Raw genomic sequence first — 8,559 nt, forward strand, 5'->3', positions numbered from 1 at the left:
TTTTAAAGCAGCGAATCCTGTCAAACGTAGACACCAACGGGCAGTTGAGGGCAGTCAGGCGGGGAGGACTGGTGATTATGCCCAGAATCACAGGATGTCATTCGCGGACTGCATTACGTGTGGGTGGGGGGATTTGAAATTGGGTCATCGCGCCGTGGGGGGGTGGGGGGGACTTACTGTTCTTCAATTCCGGCCTACCGGCTGCAGCTCCCCTTGCGTCATCGGGACACGCAGCCTCCCTCCCTCCCCTCCACCAATCAGAACTCTTGGGGCGAATCTGAGCGCGCCCCACCTGGGCCATTTTCTCTATGTTGGCTGCTGCATGCAGCAGCCTACATAGAGAAAAGGGAGAGTGGGCGGTCCTGCTCAAGGGCAGGGGGGGAGTGGCTTGCCCACTGTTGTGCATACGGACTGTTTGATCGGCCCCAGGGCCAACCAAACAGTCCCTATGCACTACTGTGGGCAAGCCACTGCCCCCTGCCCTCAAGCAGGACCGCCCACCCCCAACCAGGCACTTCTGCTTTCTCGCAGTGTGAGAAGGCAGAAACATAAATGGAAGTTATTACCATTTATGTTTCTGCCTTCTCGCACTGCGAGAAAGCAGGGGGGTGGCGCCCAAATGCCCCTGTGGAGGAGCCGCCACTGGACAAATACAAGAGTGCGAGCAAGAGGGTGTGTCTTGTTACCACGATTACTTAGAGATTCGGGAGTGTTGTGTTCTGGGATGTCTAATCATTTGTTTCTCTGTGAGTGAGTAGGAGAACAAGTGAGACACTACTGCTAGTTGGTCCTGGGCTTATGGGTACTAAGGTGGTAGGATGACCCAGTCCCTATACACCAAGGTCCTATAATCCTGTGCATAGTTCTGTGTTTTGTGCAGAATCCCTGCAACAGTATGTGTTTATTTTATAATAAATTTTAAGCATTTTATAATTTTTGAATAATAAAAACATTGTAATGTAAACTTTTCTATTAGTATAACATTTATTAATTATAGTTTTATAGAGTAAAATATTAATGATTGTTAAAAAAATATTTAAATGTTAAAGAATAAATCATGCACATAATATAACACTGCAACATAGCTTAATACTCTCTTGTTTTTATTTGAGGATGCATTTATTCTGCCACTGATGCAATTGTGCGTATTGACCCAGAGTTTGTATCCCTTGATTCTACTCTAAGTATAATCTGTACATCCAGCGGCTATTTCAAACTTCGAACAATTTTGAGAGAGCATTTGCTTACTGAGCCCTCCTCCCACCTCCCATGTGTGTTAATCCATTGTCTGCAGATATCAATGAACACTTATTTTGCCAAATCAATATCCAACAGAGACCTCATGGCTTTATCACTGTTGATTGATGCAGCCAAAGAGGCAAAGCAACCGCTATTCTTATGTTTTATAGATTGCAGTGCAGCATTCGATCACATAGACAGCGCTAGACTATGGCAGAAACTGGAACAATGGGGGATACCAACGGCCATCCTAAACCAGCTGATCTTACCATACACGGATACCTGTGTCAATCTAGGCAAATTAACACCACCTAAGGACTAAAACAAGGGTGTGTCTTAGCACCCTTGCTCTTTAACCTCTTTATGGCAGAACTCCCTGGGGAGTTGGATAAAAGCATATCACATGCCCCGAAATAGGAAAAATGTTCCTTTCCAATCTCTTACACGCGGACGACTTTGTGTTAATAAGCAGAACGCCAATTGGCTTGCAGCATCTATTGAACACCACCAACAACTTCTCGCAAGACAATGCACAAAGTATTGATCTAAATAAAACAAAAATTATGGCAGTGAATTAATCCAGGAAGAAAAAGCTGAACTGGAATCTGGATGAGCACTGCCTAGATTTGGATACTGAATATAAATACCTAGGAGTTTTACTGGACAGCAGAGGCTCGTACAAACCTCAGCTGGACGTCCTGAGCCGGAAAGGCATTACAACTTTTGTTAGCAATGAGGCCTCTGAAGAACGTTTTACCAGATTTAACCCTAGATTCTCTACTATAAGTCATCCAGGCAAAGCCACAACCAATGCTAACATATGGAAGCAAATCAATGCGAGGGAGATATGCAATCGCTATGGACAAAATAAATACCAGCATTTATAGAGCGATCTTTCACCTCCCAACCCACCCCACCCAAATTCACCTCGAATTTGGTTTATAGAAGCAGTCAGTGAAAATGAGGGGGCATAGATAAAAAAGCTGGCACAAGATTAGAGGAGCCGAGCCAGGATCACTAAACTCACACATCTGGACCGAATTTACATACCGTGGAACTTTACCTGCCAGAGAGTACCTGTTCAACTCATTATCAAAACTAGGGTGAACTAGCCTGTGGGCTACCTCTACAACCCATCAGAGCTTCAAGAAGGAAGTAACAAATGTAACAAAAACTATATCCATAATTGAAGATAAAGAAACCCTGGCAAAAAGGATGCATTACTGGCCAGTGCTCAATGCATATAACGTTCTTAAACCACAAACTTATTTAAAGCACAGGTTTTAAAATGAAGACAGAAGAAAAATTCTTAAGACTACGCTTTGGTATCTTAGAGATTCTCCCGCACCTACCCCCTTGGAAAAGAACAGCAGGAGAGCACACCTGCTGGCACTGCAGAACCTGGAAAAGAGGACCTTGTGCATGTTATCTGCATTTACCCAAGCCTAATGGACCTGAGGAGCACCCTTTTTCATCCAACTTTTAAACATAGCGGCATCAGGGCTTGTAGGCAGGCAGTAAAGCCATGCGTCAACTCTACTGCTACCCAACTAAACTGCCGACTCACAAAGTTCTTCTACATGGTGGAAAAGAGACTCATATGAAAGTCTTAAGTGTATATTGATTTGGCTAATTGAACTGGTTATGTTTTACATCTTGATGCATCAGCACTTTAACTTGGCATATTCTTCTGCTCCTAACAAAGCAAACTAGGATTGGGACCTGGGTACGGTCTCCCTCTCATGCCGCATTATTATTGAACCACTTGTTAACGAACTATACATTTTGGTGCATCTGCACATGGTGCATAAATCAAAAAGACGGATGGATTTTACGTGGTTCTTATTTTTAATTGTGAGTTTTAATTAACTGAATAATAAACTTACTACTTACTTACTTACTATGAAAGGTCCTGATGGACTATCACTACAGGAGTCGGTTTTGCCCTTGCAGTAGTTTATTCCAGTTGGGAAGTTCAGTCCTGCAAAAATAAATACAATGTATTCAGTAGAATCTGGAGTTGCTCGAGATCCTCTTAACATGGTGAAATCTTTTGACTCATTGTTTGTCCATAATGGGCTCTGTGAAGTCTGTGTTCCATTTAACTTTGATTGCAGTCATTTTACCCACCATGTGTTGATTTAATCCTCAGCAGTTGTTGGTCTTCAATGTTTCTCCCTCTTACTTATTCAATATGATTCTACTGATGTGATTATCTTCTTGGACATTATCTTCTTGAACATATAGCAATGTCTTACATCTCTCCTTAATAGTATGCCAAAGTTACACCTTCTGAATAAATTGAGCTGTCGCTATGATAGTAGACTCCTGTGTCTCTTCAGATAAAATACAATTGTCATTAAACTACAAATAAACAAGCATGTTACCATGTTATATTCTCATTCATTCCAGATTAGAATAGGCATGACTTGCACAACGGTCTAGAATGGTATCATGCATCAAAATGTTTTAACCTCTGCATATGAATGGTGCTTTCACACAACCTTGAGCACTCTTTAAAATGTGTCCAACCTGCCTGATCACATGGGTATCAGTATGGTATGGGTCCTCATGTCATGACAAATTCGTACAAAAACCTTTGGCTATACTTTTCCAGCAGCAAATACATTTTACAGCTATATTGTTTTGGCAAACCATTGGACAGTGTTTTGTAATACAGTGGCCATGTCACACTGTCCTGTCAGCCAATCAAACTAGATTATAGCCTTATAGCCTGCCATAGTGGCAATACTGGCCATTAAAGGCCCACTCCAGGGGGGGTGGTTTGACGCCCGCAGAAGATGGCGGCGCCTGAGTGACACTCCTCAGAGCGGCGCGGACGGACCACTATAAAGCACCATTTTTTAAATTTTGGTAAGGCGCTTTCGTTGGCGGATGTCTGGCTGACACAGGAGGGAGCCCTTGTGGCCACTTCTTTGGCTCTTCAACCTGTTTTCCATCAGGGGGGCGCATAGCCTCAGGGCTCCCTGCACAATGCGGCACCGGTAAAGTTGACTGCCTCTTTCTCCCAACTGCATTTTCTAATGGTATAAATTACAGCTGTGGTGGCTCTTCTTGGCTGGTGAATGCCTTATTTCCTTCATACCTACTGGAATTAATGACATTCTGGATAATTTTGTATTACTGCTGGTCGCCATTTTGGAGGCTTTCTTGTGTGGTAGTATGCACCTATTTTTTGCTGTAACCTTTGGGATTCCACTCCTGCCTACCTCTAATTTATATGGGTAGATTTAAAAAGAAACGGGTCCTCCAGTATCACACCCCATGCAATCCTTCATTAAAAACTCCACCATTTTCACAAAATTTTCTGAAATGGAAGACTACTTGACATCTTTCTCTAAAGGTTCTTTCCCATTGGGACCTACCTCTCTTGCTACAGGATAGGCCTCTACAAAAAGGCTAAAATAAGATCTGTGTTCCCCGCCAAAGTCCTCTTCTCCTGTCTCCTTGGATCTGTTGTTAGAGGAGATACGTGCTTTGCATCCCTTCATGGAGGAAACAAATGCTAAGCTGAATTTTCTCACTGATAATTGGTTCCGGATGACGAGAGACTTACCGAGATAGAGCAAAGTGTATCATCTTTTGGGCTAACTGATCTTAAAGTCAACAAACTTCAATCTCAGATTTCCTCACTTCAAAAACAGGTTGAAGACCTGGAAAATAGGAACAGAATAAATAACCTTCACATTTACGGACTACCGGGGGGGCACAGAGGGCTCAGAGCCCCTCCCTATCTTCAAATCCTTCCTACCTAGGTTGCTGAATTTACCCGAAGGAACAGTTATTAAGATCCAGCGTGCTCACAGTTTAGGTCATCAGCCTTCTGTTGTTTCTAACTCACGGATGCCAAGAAGAGTCAATTCAACGCATCTCATGGCCGAGCACCACTTTATATTTTGCTCAAGACTATGCTAAAACCACAGCAAATAGACGCAAGGAATTCCTTAACATGAGATCTGATCTTCGATCTTGGAGTCCAATATGGTCTTTTTCATCCTTCCCTATTTAAAGTCACTTATAAAAACAAATCCACATATGAGAACCCAATGAGGTTGAAGAGCTTCATTAATTCCTGTAAATTACAATCTTTGGATACTTCTGGAGCCTCTACATCTCAGGCCACTTACTCCAAATGGACTTCCACAATAGTTCTTGGCCTGTTGGTTTTGTTTTAAACTTGAATGTGCTGATGAATAGTTTATCATTGCTCGTTATGTTATATGTGAATAGGCTATTCTGGTTCTTTTATATTAACTGCCCTTTTCCCTCCTTTGCAGGATCGTTAATGTTTGTACCTGCCTTTTTTCCTCATCCTATGTGACGCGTTCTCTCCTCGCCCTTCGCTCAGTAAGGCTTGGACGTCTCATCTGTTCCATGTGGTCTCATTCCCCGTCTTTTTCTGGAATTTTTAGGTATGTTTTCCTCCTCTTGTTTTCTCTCCCTTCCTTTTTCTGTCTTTTTCTCTATCTGTCCATTCTTCCCCTCTCCTTTTGTTGCATTCCTTTTCTTTGCCTTTCTATACTCCTTTATCTATTTGTATTCATTTTCCTTGTTCTTTGTGCACTGTTTTATCATTTCTTTGAGTGGTTGGGCTGTTATATGGTTTGTATCTTGCTTTTTATTTGGTTTATCTAGAGTATGGTCTTTCTTTTTTCTGTAATAATTCTATGTCTATGAAAATTATTTCCTGGAATATCAGCGGTTTGAATTCCCCCATAAAGAGACAACTTGTCTTATCACATTTGTCAAAGCTTGAGGCAGATATTGCCCTTATACAAGAATCTTGCCTCACGGCAGATAAATCCTTAAAATTGAAAAGGAGTTGGGTAGGTGACGTTTTTTTCTCACATGGAGATGACAAACTAAATGGGGTTTTAACTCCTTGTCGCAAATCGCTTTCTGTTAAATTGTTTCTCAAATTTCAGATGATGATGGACGATAGTTGATTCGGGATGCTCCAATTTCTTTGTTTAATATCTGCGCTCCTACTGTTGGTGATCCATCTTTTTGGTATCATCTTTCTCAGCAAATTGCACAGTACATAGATGATAACTTCATCTTAGCAGGTGATTGCAATGAAGTTATGGACCCTTTTATATACCTTGTTTCTTCTCCTTCACATCACACAAAGCACATACATTTTTGTTCAAACTATTCAACAATATAAACTTATTGATGCTTGGAGACTTTGCAGTCCTATCTTGAGAGAATATACTTACTACTTCCCAGTTCAGCAGACTCAATCACGGATAGATTATTTCTTTATATCACACAATATCTCCCAATCCTTAAGAGTTGCGAGTATAGATACCATTCTAAAATTTGATCATGTTCCCATTTCCATTGAATTTGATATTTTACAAAAACCCAACATGCCTAAACGTTGGCATTTTAATAACGCACTCCTCTTGGACCCTTGGTTTCTCTCCTCTTTTGTGTCCTTTTTTAATGAATATTTTTCCTTCAATCAAACTGACAACTTACTTTTTTTTGACATTCGGGCTGTGTTGAAAGTGGCTGCTCCTGATTTTATTATTGGTTATGTCTCCAAAAAACATAATACTTCACGTGAGCAGGCCAAAGAACTTTTACCGAGGATAAATAAATTGGAGCATTCCTATTATTTCTCTAAATCGAAGGACTGTCTAAGCATATTAATGCCAAATTTCAATTTAATAAGGAATCGGTGGATAATGCCTCACTTTATTTAATAAAGTCTAGCGCAAAGTTTTGTGGTGCCCAAAATAAAGCTGGTAAATTATTAGCAAATTAACTCAAGGTCAAACATAATAAACTTAATATTGAATCCATTATGGATGCACAGCAAACACTGAAGTGTAGGGATTCTGACATTTTAGATGAATTCTTCCATTGTTATGAATCATTATATACACCAGAGGATTTTCCTTCAGTCTCATATTCTCAGTACCTCTCTGATATTCAACATTCCTCTGACACCCAAACGGATCTCTCATTATTAGAATCCGAAATATCACTAAAAGAACTCCATACTGCTTTGCATACAGTTAAGAAAGACAAGGCTCCAGGACCGGATGGCTTTACAGTTGAATTTTTCATACGTTTCGCACAGTTACTTCTCCCTAAATTACACAACCTTTTAGACTCCTTTTATACGCTCAGGTAACTCTTCCGGTTCTTTTTTAGATGTCCTAATCTGCCTCATCCATAAAGATGGGAAAGATTTAAATTACTGCAAAAATTACAGACCTTTAACTTTAGTTAATATCAATTACAAGATTTTTTCAAAGGCCCTACGTTGGGAATATTATCTCCCTTGATTACTAGGCAAGGACCAATCAGGCTTTGTCAAAGGTCGTCTTATTTCTGACAATACTCGCTTGTTTTTTGACATCTTATCAAAATCTTCCCACTTACCTCATTCTTTGCAAGCAGTGGCCCTAGAGGCAGAAAAAGCAGTAGATCGAGTTTATTGGCCTTATCTCTTTCAAACACTTAAATGGATTGGTTTTGGCCCAAAAATGATATCCTTGATTTCTGTTCTATATTCACATCCACATGCGGCTATTTATGTAAACAGCCTTACCTCTCCATATTTTATTTTGAGTAGGGGTGTTCGTCAGGGCTGCCCTCTCTTCCCATTCCTTTTTCCTTTAGCAATAGAATAATTTTTTGTCTAAAATACTTCAGAACCCGGATATACATGGATTTGATTTTAAAAATCAACAAATTAAGCTAGCAGCTTATGCTGATGATGTATTTTTATTTATTTCACAACCTCAATTCTCTCTCGCTACGTTTTTACAAGAAGTTAAGTTTTATGCGTCAGTATCTGGATGCAAGTTGAATAATGAAAAATGTGAGATATTACCTTTGACCAAGTTTACTTTTAAAGCTGACTTCACCATTGCCAACTATTTATGAAGCCCTCAATACATTAAATACTTAGGTTTATATGTTACTCCTTCCATCACAGCAACACTCTCTTTGTGCATAGATAAATGTATACAAAAAATGTCTACATTACCTAATAAATGGCAACCTCTTTATTTATCCTGGTGGGGCCGTTTAGACACCATTAAGATGATGTTAACTCCCATAATACTTTTTACAGTTTCTAATATTCCAATACCCATTCCCTTCAATTTTTTTAAGAGGGTTAATTCTATATTATCTTTGTTTCTGTGGAATAATTTAAAAGCCTTGTATGTCACTATTAAAGTTAATATGTCCAAAATCAGAAGGTGGGGTAAACGTTCCTGATTTTTCTACATTTTTGCTCTGCCAGTTCTCTTTGTGGCTTTCCGAGTCTTTTTTGGA

This window comes from Triturus cristatus, chromosome 5_1 (assembly GCF_964204655.1).
Source record: "Triturus cristatus chromosome 5_1, aTriCri1.1, whole genome shotgun sequence".
Classification (NCBI taxonomy): Eukaryota; Metazoa; Chordata; class Amphibia; order Caudata; family Salamandridae; genus Triturus; species Triturus cristatus.